Source organism: Thermobia domestica, chromosome 3, assembly GCF_964235325.1.
Source record: "Thermobia domestica chromosome 3, izTheDome1.hap1.1, whole genome shotgun sequence".
Lineage (NCBI taxonomy): Eukaryota > Metazoa > Arthropoda > Insecta > Zygentoma > Lepismatidae > Thermobia > Thermobia domestica.
In genome coordinates this window covers 308,941,941-308,961,631 of record NC_137456.1, presented here as the reverse complement: position 1 = coordinate 308,961,631, position 19,691 = coordinate 308,941,941, and the positions used below count along the sequence as shown (strand labels likewise).

At 36.4% G+C, this 19,691-nt stretch overlaps 2 protein-coding genes across 9 annotated transcripts in view; one reads left to right on the top strand and one right to left on the bottom strand.

The window, feature by feature from the left end:
* Unc50 (Unc50 RNA binding protein) overlaps window positions 1-19,691 on the bottom strand; it is a 212,291-nt gene that overhangs the window by 70,420 nt on the left and 122,180 nt on the right. The gene's annotated exons all lie outside the window — the stretch shown is intronic.
* LOC145681131 (beta-1,3-galactosyltransferase 1-like) overlaps window positions 1-19,691 on the top strand; it is a 50,238-nt gene that overhangs the window by 14,693 nt on the left and 15,854 nt on the right. For 2 of the 4 annotated variants that reach the window (XM_081752556.1, XM_081752558.1), the window contains exon 2: window positions 15,432-15,589. The exons of the other annotated variants lie outside the window; for them this stretch is intronic. The gene's annotated coding sequence lies outside the window, so the exon portion shown is untranslated. The remainder of the gene's footprint in view (window positions 1-15,431; window positions 15,590-19,691) is intronic. 4 annotated transcript variants of the gene reach the window in all.

Below are 19,691 nucleotides of genomic sequence, written 5' to 3'. Positions count from 1 at the left end.
TAAAATATACTGGGTAAATAAAGGACTGAACATCTAGTACAGCGTTTCCCAACCTTTTTCAACTTGCGGCACACTACAGGTGTAACTTGAATTCTTGCGGCACACTCATATAGCTATTATTATTATTATTATTTGTAAATATAAAATACAGTGTTATTTTTTCTCTGTGATTACTGATCTCACAGAGAAGAAAGCTCGATCACTGGTTTTCCCCAGTGGTAAATTATTATGCTTATTTTCCATTCTAATTTAAAACTTGACAATAATTGCAATGAAATATACGACTCAGATTTCTAAAAACACAATTCCTTTTTCGAAAACTGTATCCAACCTTTCACAAAAAAGAAAAGATCACTAAATAATGAACGAACAAACAAATCTCTTTTACTTTTAAAACACAAATGTAGGTAATTTGTATGCATGTTTGCTTTGTCGAAATGATTGAATGATATTTTAAAATTTTAATATACGAAATTATCTGCAACAATAAAGAAGCAATAATGGTAATAACAATGATAACAAATACTTCTTCTCAACATTAAAAATGTACAGAAAAGTAACTCAGTATGAAACTTAAAATTGTAGATTCATAGTAGAGGTTCATAGTAATGTGAAATACAAATATACATTTTCCCCTGTGTCTTGCAATTTGATTGCTATAGAATTAATAATTTTGTTTCAATTTCCTCGCGGCACACCGGTTGGGAAACGCTGATCTAGTAGATCATTAACCCAACAGGTGCTAGTCTAGAACAGCTTGTGCAGGCGATCCCTTTTTGATCTGATTGCTGGAATTGCAAGCCTTTGGTGCACGTGGTGCCAGTTTCGATACCCGGTTTAATAATCCTACAAAATTGAGCGTTTCATACTAAGATTTGTCCAACTATCAATTTATCAATCAATAGATCTCGTTGAGCTGAACAAAATGATGTGGGTGAGTTGAATTCTCATGCGTAGTTTCTGGAAGACCCTTTTAACAACTCAAAAAACGCAAAGTTTCAAAATGCGTTTTTAACGGATTTTGGTACTTTAATGTGTCTCACACAATGGCTAACAGAAAAAAAAACGACGAAACAATTTGCTAATGTAAAAGGCGCCTGAATATAGCAAATTTTCACAAAACTTGACATCTCCATTTTTAAATATGCTACAAAACTCAACTAATCCATCTTTTATACAGGAGGGTTGAAACTAAGAACATATTTTTTAAAAGTGAAATTTAATAGCCTTTCATAGCCTTTACACTCGCATGTGCTTATTGTCGCACACACATCTTGCTAAGCGATTGTTGGACAACAATGCATATTGTCCCGCGTAATTATTAATGTTCAGCCATTGTTTTCTTATAAGATTAGTAGCTGTTGTAGAACGGGACTCGAGTGCAAGATTGCATCCTCAAATGAAGAGCTAAATATACTGTAACCATATTGAAACAACAAAGGAAATAACATGCAAAGCAGGATGTTCGTGTTTCAATGGTTTATTTATTTACGAGATAGCGTATATACAGTATGAATGAGTAAAATAAAGAAGCATGCATGTCAGAATGGATGTGTTGAGTTTTGTAAAACTTTGTAATTTGTAACTTTTCTTTTTTAGTCTATAAGGGCCGTTAGTCCTTTAATTATTCCTTCATCAATCTGTATCTACATGGATGATTAGTATTAATTTTTTGATTTTTTTTTTGAATCAACGACGTTTACAAAAAAAAAAAAATCTGTAAAATTTTGTAAATGGCGTTTGTTGAGTTTTGTTAAAACTGTCCCAAATTTTAAACAAGGGATACAATCTAAATTTATTATTTACATTCAGAGAGAATCAGAAATGATAACGTTACTACCACTTCTGATTGGCGTACTTACCGGAAGTCAAAACGCAACTTTCCTATGGTTTTGCTACATGTGACAATCGTGACAATGTCGATCTATAGTATTGATCTAGACTACTCGGAGTCTTCTCTTGCGTGTTCGAATTATATCACGCTATTAAAATATGTGAAGTACCATGTTCTACTGGAACTTGAAGTGCAATAATCAAGCATAGCTAATTTCTGCTCGTGCAGTCACCTACAATATGTGAACATATATCAATTCAATCATATGGTCAAGGCCCGTGCCATCGCTACCGTTTATAAAGTTTAAAGTGTTTTCTATATACTAACTTGCAATAAGGTAATCACTTGGCAACTTGTTCAACTGAAGTTTCCAATCCTTAAATAGTGCATAAACACTTTTTTCTTCTATTTTGATGAGACTGGTCTTAATTGATTTATCTTCGTAAGTATTTTGGTGGTGAAACTCCTCGATCTCTGCCGTTTCTATATTATAAGGAGAGAAAGTGCGAATTTTTAAAAGTGTATACCGATTGTGATAACTGATAAGTAATCTTACTTGAATTTTCGAAAATCTCAAACAAATTGAAATACAACATTTTAATTTAACATGCCATAGTTATGCCCTATAAGCTAACGGAGGCGAATGATTAATGGAAATGAATGATTATGAAAGAGTTGGTGGAATGAGGATGTGGGAGAAAACTGGAGAACCTCGAGGATACTCACGGGTACAATGTTATCTCCCACAAACTTAACTGGCCTGGAGTCAAACCAGAGACCCTTCGCATCAGAGGTGAGCCCACTACTACTGAGCTCACGTGCCACCATAGATGTTCTGCTTCGCAATAGAAGGGATTTGAATCCGACAGATGGCCACATCCTAACTGAGATTTTAATAGGATTTTTGTTTCAATGGGAAAATACCAGAAAAATAAACACACTGCTGAACAAGACTGCACTTATTTAATATAAAAACACATTTACACGTGACGTTTCGATCTTCTAGCCAAGATCCTCATCAGAGTGTACGTCTGATGAGGATCTTGGCTAGAAGATCGAAACGTCACGTGTAAATGTGTTTTTATATTAAATAAGTGCAGTCTTGTTCAGCAGTGTGTTTATTTTTCTGATTTTATTCGCAAGACGTTGACTATGAATGTGTGTCAGTGGGAAAATACCGCAATAGTTTTTTTCAATATAATTATAGGACCAGGGGGACCTCCAACTATCCATTCTCCTTTTTCGTACTTCCGGTGTAAAGTGGAATGCAATTTGAAGGCGAAACATCTGTCCTTTTGGGGCTTTGTCCTAATTTTGAACGAAGTAAGGGAATATCAGTTAATTATCTTTACTGACCCTGCAGGCCAATACTGGAAGGATTAAATTATCTTTGTTGTATTCTATGTTCCTAATTATCCAATCGTACATACATAATCAGTGACAATTTCATAGGGTGGTTCGGAAGGGCTTTCAATTAACGGAGTGAAAGCAGTTCTATAAAATGCAGTAAAGCACGATTGGAGATATACCCTGCACGGAATTAAAGATATGCTACATTGACTTGATCCCTAGTCTTCTGTTGCAAGCGCTGCTATCGGCTGAAGGAATTCCACTCGCTTTCTCTCGCTTAGCAACAGCTGTACCCTTATTGGCTCAACGCGTGGGTGTGAGGGTGTGAGCGTTAGTTCGCATTTTTGCCACGGCTCAAGACATTTTGGCAACACAATAGTAGCTTGAGGGGAAGTTCCCCGGGCACCGCTTCCTAAAATCAACATTGCTGGTAATTTAGACACCTTTACTTTCTCTCATACACATGATAAATTATTACATTAAAAAAAAAAAAAGTTTCTGATGGTGGTGGTTCATGTTTTGTATTAAAGTCCGCGGCTTTCAAAAATAAGCCATTTTATTGGTTATTTTTTAATGTTCATTTTTTAATAAGGAAATTATTTGTTAAAAAGATAACTTTCTTTGTACAAGTGTATGCTATAAAAGACCACAAGAGATTGGAGATTTGTACAGCGTTTCTGTAATGTCTCAAGTATAATTAACTTAAAAGTATTTTTCCACTGAAATAATTCACAAAATGTGAAAGTTACCGTATTAATAGCTCTCGCTTTATGTCTTATCATGCTTCTTGTTATTACTGAAATATTTATCAACTAGTATATGAACAAAATTAATTAATTAACCTGTGATTCTTTAATGTTCAATATGTTTAACTACGTTGCAATTTCAGAACGAAATGGTACAAATATAACGCTAAAAGGAAATAGTGAAAAAGGCAGAATTTCAAACAATACTTAGCTTCTACGTATTTAGTAGCTGACTTTCAGATTTGATCATGTGACTGGTGAAACCACCGTCTACTCACAAGCTTTTGTAAAATTCTTGAGAAACAGAAGTTAGAATTTGTGAAATTTCCAATTTTGTCTTGTAACTTGTGAACTAGCGCAGACAAGTTGTTTTCAGAAATAAGCCCATAGTTATCTAAAATTTCCATAAAATCACTGGTAGTTAATCGTTCTTGAAGAGTAATACGTAAAAGGATCAATGAATATTACGAAATTGTGGCACAAATCAACACAGATCCACTGGGACGAAGTAGGCAGTTCGGTGTACACGCTTTTTCGAGCAACAGCTATACATAAACCCGGTCTATAGTTGAAAACTACGAGAAACATGGCTCATCAGACCTATTACTTCTTCTTTTTTTGATTATCAGAGGTTCGTGTTTTATGATCTCGCCACTCTTTTTCGAGTTTTATTCGAGGCAGTGATAGTTTCGAAATCGAAGCCCGACCGCGAATGCCGAGGTGATGTATTACGCATGAGTCCGTGTCATTCAGCCGCTTTGACCGAACCGCTTGTTAAAATTTCTGATTCCCGAAATCTGATCTTAAAAATTCTCTTCAGGTCTGTATCCAGCACTTATGAAGGGAAATTAGTTCTCTAGTACTATTTTTGGAAATATATATTCAAAATATCAATATAAAGATGCTATAGGACTTAATCCTAGTCGTCAATACTATTATCATTGGAATAAATAATATATACAGTGTGTCTCAAAAGTCCTCTGACAGGGTAACCCAGTTATCAGTTACGACAAAAATGTAATAGGAGAAACCGTCTCCAAGTATGTTTTCAATCTAAAGTGAAGGAATTATTTAAATCAGACGAGCCGTTTGGGCTGTACTCTCTTTATGCACCCAATGTTAAATGAAAATGCAACGTTGCCATTTACCTAGACAGACAACATAAGTGAATGAAGTTACTGTTTTTAATGCTAACGTGTCGATAACCAGTCTCCATATCAGTAACTTCATTCACTTACGTTATAGGCACAGGTAAATGTCAACGTTGCATTTTCATTTAACATTAGGCGTATAAAGAGTGTACAGCCCAAACGGCTCGTCCGATGTTTTAATTCCTTCACTTTCGATTGAAAACATCATATTTGGAGACTTTCCCCTCTTACATTTTGTTGTAACTCTGAAATAAGTTACCCTATGTCAGGGGACTTGAGACACCCTGTATATAGTAATGATATTGACACTGTCAACTTACTATACTCATCTAAATGATTTGAATGACATCTCTACTCACTATCACAAACGGTACTTGTAAGCAATGAATACTCAGTATTATTAACTCACAAAGACTGCGTGTTCTAGGATATTTCCATTATTTTGATTTTATATAACGTGTCAATATCACTGGAAAACGTAATAGAACTGTGAACCATTTTTTTTTTCATTTCGCTGACCTGTTCCATATTTCATGATAAATCGATTATGCCCATATAGTCAGAACTTTCGTGTTCTACCGGTGACTTTCTTTGTAAAGAAGCTAAGGGGCACATTATTCAGAAGGGAGTGTTCTGTCTTCACATGTAAACTCTTGTCATTATAGTATTTTATTTCAGGATGAAATAACACATTAACCGTCATTAGTTAAATTTGACTCTCGCTAGTTTTAAGTCCTGGCTTCGTGAATAAAATATAACTCACGGTGCGCACGCGATTAATGCTACATGATATAATTTGAACGGTTTTTTCCCCCTGAGAAACTCTATTGTTGGTTCGTGAAAATATTATTTCTAAACGTCCTGTTTTCGATGGTATTTTCGTAATAGAACATCGTAGCCCCCAGGACTTTTTTCCGTGTGGCAGTCAGTGTTAAGCACATGCGTTATAGTTACCTCCCAGCACGTATATATCTCTCTACGCGACTTACGCGCGGGAGACCCGGGTTTGATTCCCGGTGGAAGCTTGCAGTTCGGATCCCACTTCTCATATAACCTCAGTGCTGAATGCAATTAAACACCAATCAAACCAATCTGACTACTAAAGCTATTTTCTTCTGTCGCGGACTGAGGGACGACAACGATGACGTCATTCCGCTTAATTTTCAAGAGGCAAATTTTACGTATAGAGGCGTCACTACGATTGCACTATTGCTAGTGAGAAGGTAGATTCGGATTGTGGAAAGTTTTACGTTAAGTATAGGAAAGGGGGGCAAGAGTACGCAAATTTTAATTAAACTTATATATTTTGGTAAAAAATAGTTACAACGGAAAACTTTTACATGGAACACAAAACTTGAACTCTCCTTTACGAAATGTGAACTCAACTTTTATATACCTCTATTCTTAGAGGAAGTAGAACTCATAAAATGAAAACATTCAAATTCGCACTCTTGCCCCTATATGTGGGGCAAGAGTACGAAATCAAAGGGGCAAGAGTACGCACCCAAAAGAGCATTAACAATTATCACTGATGAAGGTGCTACTCCTTTATATGATGCGCATTGTTCATGCCACCATTCATGGCATCTTCCGCACTTTATCCAGTCTTCTATTGGTGGATCACTATAAATGATATTGCATAATGAACACTCGTACACTACTTCCTCACTGACCTGAGGAGTTGTAGCTACAACTTCGGTTGTAGCTTTCCTGGTGCAAGATGATGTGTGCCTTTGCTCTTTGGAGGGCGCCGTTTCGAAAGTAAGTTCTGCTTGAAAGGAGAGGATGTCAGAATCTCTGATTGACTTCGAGAAGATCAAGATCTACTGGTTGATTAGCAGTTGGAGGAGGACTGACAACCACCAAAGGAGTGCATGGTGTAAATGGTCCACATGGGCCCCTGCTTACCTCCAGTTAAGATCTAGTTTAGTGGTTGAAAGTTTGGTAACCGATGAACGAGCAGTCAGCAGAGAAGTGTTTGATGTGGATAATCCGCATGAGCTCTTGCTTGCTTCTAGTGAGAATCCAGTGTTACTGGTTGAAGGTTAGGTAACAGATAAATGAGAACGAGCAACCGACAGAAGAGTATTTGAAGTGGAAGTCCGCATGAGCTCTTGCTTGTTTCTAGTGAGGATCTACGTTACTGGTTGAAGATTTGGTAACAGATGAATGACAACGAGTAACCGGCAGAAGAGTGTTTGAAGTGGACAGTCAGCATGAGCTCTTGCTTGCTTCTAGTGAGGATCTAGCGTTACTGTTTAAAGGTTTGGTAACAGATGGAGGAGGACGAGCAACTGGCAAAGGAGTGTTTGATCTGGATGCACCGCATGGGTCCCTTTTTACTTCCAGTGAATCATCCGATGGATGATTTTGGGCTCTATTCAGGTCTGATGCTTGATTTTTTGCTCCAGGAATGCTTTCGTCTTCAGACCTGGCTTCTACATTTAAGTCTATCACATCCACAATACAAGGAAGAAAATCTTCTTCAGTGAACACATCTGGATTCAGTAGGACAACTTTAGATTCTTGAAGGTTGGATACCAATGGTTGCAGCGTTCTAGTCATCATCATCATAGGTATTCTGCCTTTATTGGCAGGTCACTTGCCGCAGCTGAGAAGCTTCCATGCTCCACGGTCCTCCGCTAACTTCGTCTTCGCATATGATCTTTCTGTTTTTATATCATCCATTAATTGTAGTCTCCTTCGCCCCCTCCCTCTCTTTCCCGCCACCATACCCTCTAGGACGTCCCTCATGATACAATATCTTCTTAGGCAATGTCCCAACCAGTTTCCCTTCCTCTTCCTAATAATATCTAAAAGTGTTCTTTTCTCACCCACCATTTCTAACACTCTCTCATTCGTTTTCCGCTTGACCCAACTAATTCTTTCCATTCTTCTCCACACCCGCATTTCGAAGGCTTCCAGTCGATTTTTATCACCTTTACGTAATGTCCACGTTTCAACCCCATACAGTACAACACTCCACACGAAGCATTTTATGAGTCTTTTTTGTAGTAAGCCTCAGTAAACAAACTCGCAACTTGGAATTATATGGGATGGATGATTCCTCATCCATTTATCACACACAGTTGAATACCAGGATTTCATCGGGTCAAAAAAAGGAGCGATCTAATAGTTTCAAATTATGACTGGCATGTGGTGGTAAACTCAACATCACTATCCTATTTTGCCTGCAGAAATCAATCGCTTCGATTGAAATGTGAGAGGTCTGATTGTCAACAAGTAAAACTACCTTTTTCGTAACCGAATTTGATCGCACATGTTGGTGTAAATAATATAACCATTCTACGGAAAGTTGTGAGTTGATGAACCAGAATTAGATATTCCCACAGAACCTGGCGGCGAGCCATCGATTAATTCTTGTTTCACTTGTTTTGTGGGAAATATCTGGGGAATAAAGGAACCAGATGCACTCACCAGGAAACAGCTGTTATGTTAACTTCAAAATCACTAGAAACAGTTTTATTCACAACTAATTTTTAGTCGACTTTTGGAACTTTATGAGGAACCGTATTTATGCCAGTTTCGTACATGTTGTAGATATCCCGAAGTCGTTTTCTCTTACAAGATCTTTTAGACAATTAAAAAAACATTCAACTTGTAGCTTGCTAAAACCACGAGCTCTCCCCAGACCAGTCTTTGAAGGCTGTTGCAAAGCAATTGTTAAATGTCTACTACGGAAAGACCCTGTCCAATCTCTTTCTGCCATTCGATTCACACGACTAAAGGATATGGGGCACCTAGTTACGTTCAGCAAAATTGTATGCCATTCTTCTTAGATCTTTTAAAGTTAGTTCATAGAAGAATTGATCCAGTAATGTGATATATTACACTAATTCGTTCTCCATTTCTTCGGTAAATAGGCCTACTGGCTTTATTGTACCTAAAGACGTTGCGGATTCTCATTCAAAAAAAAAAAAAAAAAAAAAAAAAAAAGGAAAGAAAAGAAAAGAAAAGAAAAATCCTTAATTCTCCTTATATCAGTAATGGGAATGCATAGATACAAAAAAAATCAGATAATATTTAGACCCTTTATAAAAATATCTTTCCAGCTTATTCCATCAGTTACAGAATGCTTGTCACCTACAAGTGTAACTTGAAAACCTCGACCTATCCTTGATGAAGCTACATATTGTCAAATGTTAGGTTAGGTTAGCTTCATATATCTTTATAGAATCCCATACCAATCATTGGACTGATACCGCCTTATGCAGAGTCGTTTTAACGTATGATTACTAAAGGACTGACAACTACAAGAAACATACGGTAGTCGAACTTTTTAGTATGGCACTAATCACGCGTCAGAACGACTCTGCATAAGGTCCATTGAAATTTATTACTGAAGACTACTGACATTTAAGATAAAAGAGGACAAAGCGTAGTATTTCTGAAACCTGAATAAAATAAGCAAGCGTAACGTTATTCAATAACTGCAGATGTCACTATCTCACACGTTTATCTGTTTCGAAAACTCAAACACCACCTTAGATACTGTTATATAAGGAATGATATTTAGAATAAAAATTTATCCCTAGTACATAAGAAAATATCAGGATTCTTCAGAATTCTTAACGTTAGAGGCTACATATGGGAACCAGTATTCGTAAAGTTTGCCATTATTCTCTATTACAACGGAATCTACATTCTTTTTTGATTGTTAGTTCTAAATTAAATTGGATTCTTTTTCATAGAACAGAAGGGGCAAGAGTACGCACGCGTACCCTTGCCCCGTAGGTATCTGCGTACCCTTGCCCCCTCACTACACAATTGACTTTCCCGTGATGTTGTACAGCCAACTGTTGGAAGAAAGTCAATTTACTCCATTCTGTCAAACAATGGATATGTTAGAAACTAACGCTTTATAGTACTTTGAAATCGTTATAAAATTGTGAAAGCTATTCATTAACTACTTATGTCCCAATATTATATCAAACTATTAGAAAAACATAAATAATTACCTAGATAGCTTGTAGTTTGCCGCAGCACACTCAAACTTGTTTAGGTTCTAGACGCCGTTAACATCAAACTCCGCATGACGCATTATTGCGATACGCGAATATATTCACCTGATTTTAGGGAATCGTATTCTTACCCCCCACGTACTCTTGCCCCCCTCTACTCTACAGATCACTCTAAACTCATTTGGTTGAGAGAGCCCATCACGGCGAAATAAAAATACCGCTAATTTCACAGTAATTATGTGATATCTTCAAATAGATAAGAGATAATCGAAAGGTGGAACAAGAGCTCGCTAGACAATATTATTTTACATGAGATACAGTTATCACGACTCGCTGATCTGATTTCGATTTCCAGCCATTTAGAAAATCGGCATTTATTTTCGCGTTTTTAAATAGCTGCAAACGGAAAGTTACTGGGTGACTCGGGATAACGGTACCTCATGCAAAATATTGTCTAGGGCGCTCTTGTTCCACATTTAGATTATCTTTTATCTATTTGAAGATATCACATAATTATTGTAAAATTAGCGGTATTTTAATTTTGCAGGCCTTTTAACAACACTTTGACTTTCAGCACTGCACTTTTTAATAATAGTGTGTGTGCGCGCACGTGTCTTCAGCTTTCTGCATAAAGAGGAGTCACCTAGAGCCACTAAATTTTGTACACAGATAGCTCTTCACCAGATAAACCGCGAATAAAAGATTTTAAGAACGTATTGTCTTATGCAACCAACAATACGTAATTATTTTGCGGGTTTATATAACAGAATAAATACTCGGACAATTTATTAGTTTTGAAGACTTCCCTTTAAGAACAGCATCAGGCCCGTAGTCAGCCCAAAAATGTAAGGGGGCCCGATTCAGCCATATTATAGTTCATTTGCTAGCCTACCGTGAAAGTTTTAGGGGAGCGGCCCCCTACATCCCCGTGGATACGGGCCTGAGCAGCATTCTCCCTCTTTTTATTAAAGATTCTGAGTTAAGACCCAGGAAAGGGTGCTTACAGCTAGTTACGAACAAATTTCGTCTATTTTGTTTAACAATTTCTAATTTAACGTTTCACTATTATTTCAGAAGGATGATTAATGAAAGGGAATGATTATGGAAGAATTGGTGGAATGACAGTGTGAGAGGAAAGTGGAGATCTCCAAGATAAACCATGGACACAATGTTATCCATCACTCACATGGCCTAGAACTGAAAACCCTCTTGCTTCAGATGTGAACATTCTAGGACTAAGCTACCTTACCTGCTGTTCTATTTTTATATTTTTCTCATTGACAATTAAGGGGAGGGGAATTATGCTCTAACTGTAGGCACTTAGGCCTTCAAGAAGTTTAGCAATACAACTGTTTCATATAAAGCAAACTGCTTGTTGATGTTCGGAGATTCAACTTAAATGTACATTTTATCTTCCCCAGTTATCGGTCTTTGATCCAGCAACACATCCTGATTACGACGATCGTAATCGTAAAATCGCTTTTCACTTCGTAATCTTCGGGTTTTTTTTCCACCGGGAATACTTGACAGTCCTTCAAGTAAAAATAATGCTAAAGAATACAAACAGTCATTCCCAGGTTTTTATCAGAGGTGGACTAGCCCACCGTCCGAATGCCCGGTATGCCTCGCTCCCCCCCCCCAAAAAGAGTTGATTTTGAGTTTAACGTCCCTTTTAGCAGCGAGGCTATATGAGACTGGACCTAGTGATTAACGTGGAATCCGAACCACATGAGCTCCGACCGAGAATCGAACCCGGGTCTCCCACGCCAAAGGCGCGTACGCTAACCGCTTAGCCACGAAGGAGCTCTCCCCCCGAAAAAAGAGCTTTAATAACAAAATGTATAAATTTCCCTGAAATATATATATATATATATATATATATATATATATATATATATATATATATATATATATATATATATATATATATATATTGGAATAATACAAAAATAATTAATCTCTTCTGAATAATTCGTATCTCCAAGGCACATAAGGTTGGCTAACCTGAAGTTATAGCTATACTGCCGGGACGCCACGGCTGCCATCCGTAATCAAACTAAAACAGCATTTCTGTTTGAAATGTGTCTACTTTAAAATTGTTTCATAATTAAAATATACCATAGACATAAGAGAGGCTCATAGTAACAAACTCTATAGATGATGTAAGACTTCATCTCTGACCAATTGGTACGGCGCCCCTCCCAATCTATGTACGTACCACCGCCCTTTTCATGAAGCTATTTCACGCTTGCTTTTTATCCTTTCAGCTTTGTAACCTGTTGTTTTTCGGTACCAACATCAAGACAACCCACACTAATAATTCTACTACGAAAGAATGAGCTGCATTTAAAAAAAAAAAAAAAAAATCATCACGTGACTTGCTTCATGTGCTCTGGCGACTCGTAATTTAAAAATAAGGGCCATTCATTAAGCAGATTAAGTGCATAGTCTATTGTGTATTCTTGTCAGCTGTGAGGTCTTTCATTCGAGCTCTTTGTATTTTGTCTTTTTAAGCAGGTTAGTCAATGCTACTCGAACAATTCATCCACGATTTTCACTACATTTTACGTACATATGGATTCTAAATAATTACTCAGAACAGTTCCAACTTCCCTTCCCTCTTTTTAGTCGCCTATTACGGCTGTTATTAATATACACGACCTTATTTAAGCCTGCATAAAATACAATATTTCAGTAGTTACTCCATAACACAGATCAAAATATTCTTATTCACAATCAGGGATTTTAGGATCCCCATGAGAATATTGGGGGGACAATCAACCTAGAGAATAGCAAATTTAGAGAGGAGAAAGTTAAAAATGTGTTTATAAATTGCGTATATGCGTAGGCAACGTCAGATAGCTAAGCATTACTTTAATAGATGGCGGAGTGTTTCAGTACTGGTTCGAGATATGTGGCACCTTCAAACGCAACACTAAAGCAAACCTCTCATAAAGCATATATACTTGATATATATCCCCTCCCCCAAAAAAAGTATTATAAACGGTAGTACTTATAAAGAGGAAATAATAACCGTGATAAAAACTTAACCTTTTGTCACTCGCGCTGTTGGAAAAAAGCAAACAGGTAAATAAAAACTAATGATTTTTACGAACGGTCGCATTAGCGGAGTCACCCTCACTGCTATTCCTCAAGTGGTTCCTCCCCCTCTTCCTCATAAAGTCTCGTTGATGTGCTGCAATTGTAGTAGCTTCCAGTACAGGTTGTGGAAATAGTTTCATCTGCGTTTGCTTTTTTCAAACGCGCGAGTAGTTCCGTGATACCAGTAGCAACCATATATTTTTATGGAGTTTGAAATTTTCCAACGCGCGATCGTTAATGTGATAATTACTGTTTATGAATGAAGTTTTGTTTTTCTAGGCAATGTCTCGCTTCTTGAATACAGGTGAGATACAGAAGTGGCTTGACAATATTAGTCTGATGTTAACTATAGAAAATCAGTGGCTGCTGAAAGTGATGCGGATTTAAGTAATGAAAAAGTGAATGTAGATGACATTGATCATGATAGTGAAGCAGATAAGAACAGTGTAGATGCAGACTCACATGCAAACGATATGGATGTGAGTTACAGTTAGAGTAAAAATAGGGAAGATTGTTTCATTGGGAAAGACAGAAAAACAAAATGGAAGAAGTAACTCACAGCATCAGCAAAGACGAAGTGTAAAAACATTGTGAAAAAGATGCTAGGACCGAAACTTACTACTAAGGGTATTACTGAGTAAATTGATGTTTTTTTTTTTTTTAATTTATCGATATAGCCGTGATTGATGAAATTATAAAGTTTACGAACAAGTTTCGACGAAGAACGCACTGCAACTGTACAGCAACTTCAAAAGCAGAATTAATGGCTTTATTTCGACGTCTTTATTTGAGCCGATCTCAGAAGATATTTTGACAGGCTATAGATATACGACCTTGACTTGACACCTAGTCTCCTGTTCCAAGCACTCCTATCGGCTGAAGGAATCCACTCCCTTTCGCCAAGGCTCTCTCTTTTAGCAACAGCTCAACCCTTATTGGCTCAACGTGTGAGTGTGTCGATAGTTTTGAGATTTAGTTCGCATTTCTGTCACGGATCAAAACATTTTGACAGCACTATAGCACTATAGAAGCAATTCCAAATGTCTTTAATTTACTCAACAATTGCATGCATTACTTCAAATAAATGGTACTAAATATATTGTTTGTATCTCAAAATGTCAATGTTGGAAAAAAGCAAACGCGCGAGTAGTTGTTACTAAATTTGGCGCGAGTGACAAAAGGTTAAAACAATACTTTCATAAAATCCACTAAAAAGGGATTTTTTGGGATGGTAAATTGAGAAATGAGACTAAAACGAAAGAGCACTGGCGCGATTTACATGAACTGTTTCTCATAAGGACCCACTTTGTGATATTTGTATTATCAACCATCATTGATCACCCAATACTTTTCGTCTTACTAGATCCATTTCATTTTATTCCATCAAACATTTTTCTCTTCCTATAGAGCATAAAAAAGTTGTTTTAAAGTTTCCTTTTGCGGATATTAACCACATCACTTTAATTTCTTCTACTCTTACGTATTTATAATAGAACGATAAAATTAATAAGCGTGGATCTGGTCACCATTGGGGAAGCTGAACTCACGTGTATTATTTTGTCCACAACCAAACATCTTGTGTGCTATATTCTAAATGCTTTTAAGGTCAATAATAGGAGCAAAGACCATGTTAAGCTGCAGATTCACAACTCCTATGTTTAAACTCGAAGCAAATACTAATGTGTTCTCGTCTTCCATTGATTTTTCCCCAAAGACCAAGTACACTTTACATTACGTATGTATTGTACGAGTGCAGCTGAACGCATCCGGACATTATTCCGTAATGGTTTGCGTCAACACAACGTAGAATCTGCGTTTTAGACTGGTCCAGTAAACATAAGTTATAATTGATTTTTGCATGTTTTACGTTGCGTTACGTTCTGCAATTTTTTGCAAAAGTTGGTACGGAATAACGGCCCAATCTCGATAAAATTTGACAAGGCAATAGACCGTGATGTGCTATACAAGCGTGTGAAACATTGCTGTGCAAGTATTTGGTTCCTGAACTGTGGGTGATTAAATGTGGCATGTGGATTAATCGAAATTTCTGGAAATCTTTGCTTAAATACCAATCAAGAACTACTTTTTTTTTTTTTTTTTCGTATTTCGGAAATTTACGATAGTATGCTTAAGATTTTGGTCAAAAGAGATAAGTGACTCCTCTATGTACCATACAATCAGTGTTCCTATTATTATTATTATTATTATTATTATTATTATTATTATTATTATTATTTTTTTTTTTTTTTTTTTTTTTTTTTTTCAGTTACGTCCAGCGCAGTTAAGATCTTTGTCATTGGTTAAAACTTTACTTTTCGCATGAGTGGAAAGTAAAAGAGAGCTCTGAACAAATTGTGGTCACGTCTTCCGAAATGAGAAAAGAAATATTACGCTTATTTTATGGTTACACCCTATAAGCGAAAGGTAAATGATATGACAGAATCAGTGGAATGATAAAGTAGGAGAAAATGGTAAACTGCCGAAAAGTTCAGGCATATAATATAACAATTTGACGAAGGGTCTTATCTCAAAATCTCACTTTTTCAGACATAAAGAAAGAATAATAACATGGACAGGAAAGTAGTTGAATACGTAATAACTCATCACCTGTTCCAGATAATAATGTGGAATACATGATCAATTATTTCATATTTAACTTGTTTTCCTGTATGGAATACGGAATTACATTCCTTTCATTGTCTGAAAAAGTGAGATTTTGAGAAACGAACCTTCGTTTAATTGTTGACGATGTGCACAAGTTTACATGTATTGGAATCACGCCTGTGCCCTTATTGGAGATAAACGTTTTGCCTCTGTCACCACGCCCATTGAAGTCCTCAAATAATATTGCGGGATCGTTATACGTAGGAATTTTGGGTTGAAATTTCATGCTACGCAGTAGTAAAGCTGTCTTTACAGGTGAAATTTATTCCAAACCAGTATGAAGCTTTTAGTTTTTGCAACATCTAGATGACCTATAAAACAGCCCAGACGATATTACTTTTCTTTGCGAATACGTAATAGTTACATCCTTTTCTTCTGTTATCCTGTTATCTCTAAGTTTCAGAGCAGCACAGCAGCACATCAATGAATATTTGATCATCTCAATAAGATGACAAACACAATTTGTATTGACACGTCCATCACTTTTATCCTTTGAAAAATACAGGCGACTACATTAAAAAAAAAAAAAAAAATCAAACATCCTTCCTGTTATTCTCATTATTAAATCCTATTGAATTGATTAAACCAGATACTTTCCTGACAACTGAACCATAACAATAATTCGCACCTGAGCTACTGTTTCCTCTTACTTCTAAACATCAATCAACAAACTAAAGGCTGATTCATTTAATTTAAAGGCGGAGCTCTTTGTTGAAATAAAACAGGAAAAAATGTTAATATCCATGAAATTGACTTTGTTCGACAGTCATTTTCATGGCATTAATGTTTGAATATGATTTTGGGCATGTGGCTACCGCGGCTGGCGCATACATGGCGTAATCTGGAAGTCCAATTTTCACCCACTCTTCTCAGTAAATCAGGTTGTATTTCGGCAAAAAAACGTGTCAATGGTGGCTTCCAAGAGCTCAATTGCTTCTGGTTTCTCTGCGTAGACATGCGACTTTCGTCAAATTTCTTTCAGTAAATTGTGGCGCGTGCTGTGTGGCATGTGGCGCCGTTCTGCTGAAACCACCACATGTCTGCAATATTGTCTTTCAATTGAGGCACGGAGACGTTACTAATCGTGTCTCTGTACCGCTCACCGTTGACTGTAACGTTCTGACCAGCATCATTTTTGAAGACTTATGGACCAATGATTCCACCGGCCCATGCGTCTTACGGTATGCGGATTATCGTCTAGAGTAAACGTATTGCGAAAACGATCCATAGTTTCTTGAATTAATCGCTCTGATGGAAATTATGAGCACCGTAAAATGCACATAATGCCCGATGAGTTTGTCGAATTGAACCATGGATTTCAAAATAAATTTGCACAATTTGCAAACGTTGCTCTGGTGTGAGTCTATTCATGATGAATTGCTAAACCAAACTAAAATCAAAACAACCGAGAAGTGTAACATCAGCTGTCACTCAAAAGTGTTGCAAGTTTAAAGTTCTCCGCATCTTAAAATAAATAAATAAAATAAAATCATAGTGCTATTCAGAAACCTGATTGCATAATAATAATAGTAATAACAATAATAATAAACAATGCTTTTATAAAATGCATTGAAAAAAAATATTTTTTTTTCTGGGGTAAAATAAAGAAATGGGACTAAGTCTACAGCATTGGGTGCTTTCCTTAAGGTTGAAGACTAAAGCATCTATGCATCTTAGGGAAGTGGTTCGATTCCGCCCAATGCTTGGTCTTATTTTATCTCTTCTATTCTGTATTTCTTCTTCTTCTATTATGCAGTTCTTCATTATGAAGTTTCCGCCATTTCCAAATATTCCATTTCCAAGTTTCCTTTTGGGTCCAAATATTCGTGTCAGAATCTTATTCTTAAATACTTTGTCTGTTCTTTCCTCAGAGTATGCGATCATGCTTCGCAACCATACAGAATAACAGGCATGATTATCCTTTTATGCATTTTAAGCTTTAAATTCCTTGACAGAATTCGCGACGACAAGAGATTTTGAACTGAATAATAACACGAGTTCCCTGCTCTTAGTCGACATTTAATTTCTTGGTGAATATGATTTTGGTCTGTTAATATTGATCCTAGATATCTGAAACTATCCACTTTAACAAAAGTATTATTTGATATTTTGACGCATCCATAATTTGCCGGTATGGATCCCGACGAACTTCAATGTATTTAGTTTTCTCTGCATTTACTTCTACATTTGCCTAAATACATTTGTAATAATTTAATTTTCTCTTTAGCTTGTCGTTTTATTGTAAAATTATGTGAAAATATTGTATTGTAGTTGGGTTTGTGTATCTGTACAAAATGTCAAGAGCTCTAGTTAATGTGGAAGTGTGTGATATTTAAGTTGAAAGACGTGACTCGAACAAACAGAACAGTAACTAAATGAAAGCATAAAAAAAAACATATCTTTGAGTTGGCTAAGTTTTTATCGTAACATTGTTTATATTTACTTTCATTATGTTGTTTTTCACAAATTGTACATGTGATAGGACACTTGCATGAAATCCCAATCACAATTTATCGTTATCCGATCTTGGCTGGTCTTGGTTGGTAGACTGTGTTATCTTATCAGCTCAGCTCTACACGACTTATTAGCTGACACAATATTGGAAAACTCTTGCAAATAAACTGTAACTCCACAATGAAGTAACTTCGTTTTTGAAATTCCTGAAACTGAAAAATTTCACAATAACTTTGATACAATTCTTGTTAAGATATTCAATCGCTTTCAGTTCCACTGTATTTGCTCTCCATGATGAAGCAATAATTTTTGATAGTGAGTAAATAATACATATTTTCTTGACGTTTAATACGGAAAGAACTATAAACAGATCAAAACAGTTGGAGAATTTAATCCAAGCTAGAAAGTTCTTTTTTAATTTTTTTTTCATTGTGTCAATAATATTCACGGGGATTGCTCCTTGAAAAATTATACAGATTTGAGCAGTATTTTTTAAAGGTGAGCAACGGGGATGCATTGTGCCGATAGAAATAAACTACATTCGTAATTACATATTTTTTTTTAAAAAAAAATTAATACTATTTTGGCTGGTTAGATTGGTAGTTTTCTCCTTCAGTACCAAGCCTATATGAGGTGTGAACCTGCAGTTTATTGTGGAGTCTATATTACCGAAATGCATTCAAATATCAATGTTCTTTCACCGGGAATCAAACCTGTACCCCGTGTACCAAAAACGCACGCATTAGCCACTAGACCAGCGTGGAGGGTGAGAGTTACAGGGCAAGAAACCAATCTTCTTCTAAGCCTTTTTCCCAGTTAGCTGGGGCCAGCTTTTCGAATCGCTGTCCTTCACCTGTTTCTATCTTGGCATATCCGGTGACAGCACACTGCACTGTAACGTTTTTAACACACTCTTCCTCTCTCTCTCTCTTTTTTTTTTTTTTTTTTTTTGTCGGCCTTGGGCAAGTTTCCCATTCACTTCTATAGCATCTACTTGATAAGTTACGTAGGTCATCTTCTTACATGCTGAAACCATCTGTCTACTTTCTTGTAATTTTTCTACTACTGGTCTCACCTTGACTGTTCTCCGGATCACATCACAACAAACATTTTCGACGATATTCTCATTTTACCGGACGACGGCTTATTCTGTCACCATCACTATTTTTATCAGGTTTTTATACAATTTGCACTTAAACTGAATCGAATAAGAAATCACAAATGTATTTTTCTCAGTAAATTCGCTTTGTGAGTTATATACATTGAGTGGGACAGTTCCCTGATACTTCAACTGATCCCGGTCAAATCATAATTATGATCATAAGTATGCTCTGACCACGAACGGGTAAAAAAAAATAAGAAAAACCTCCATGAAATATAAAGTACTTTATTTCTTATAGCGGATACC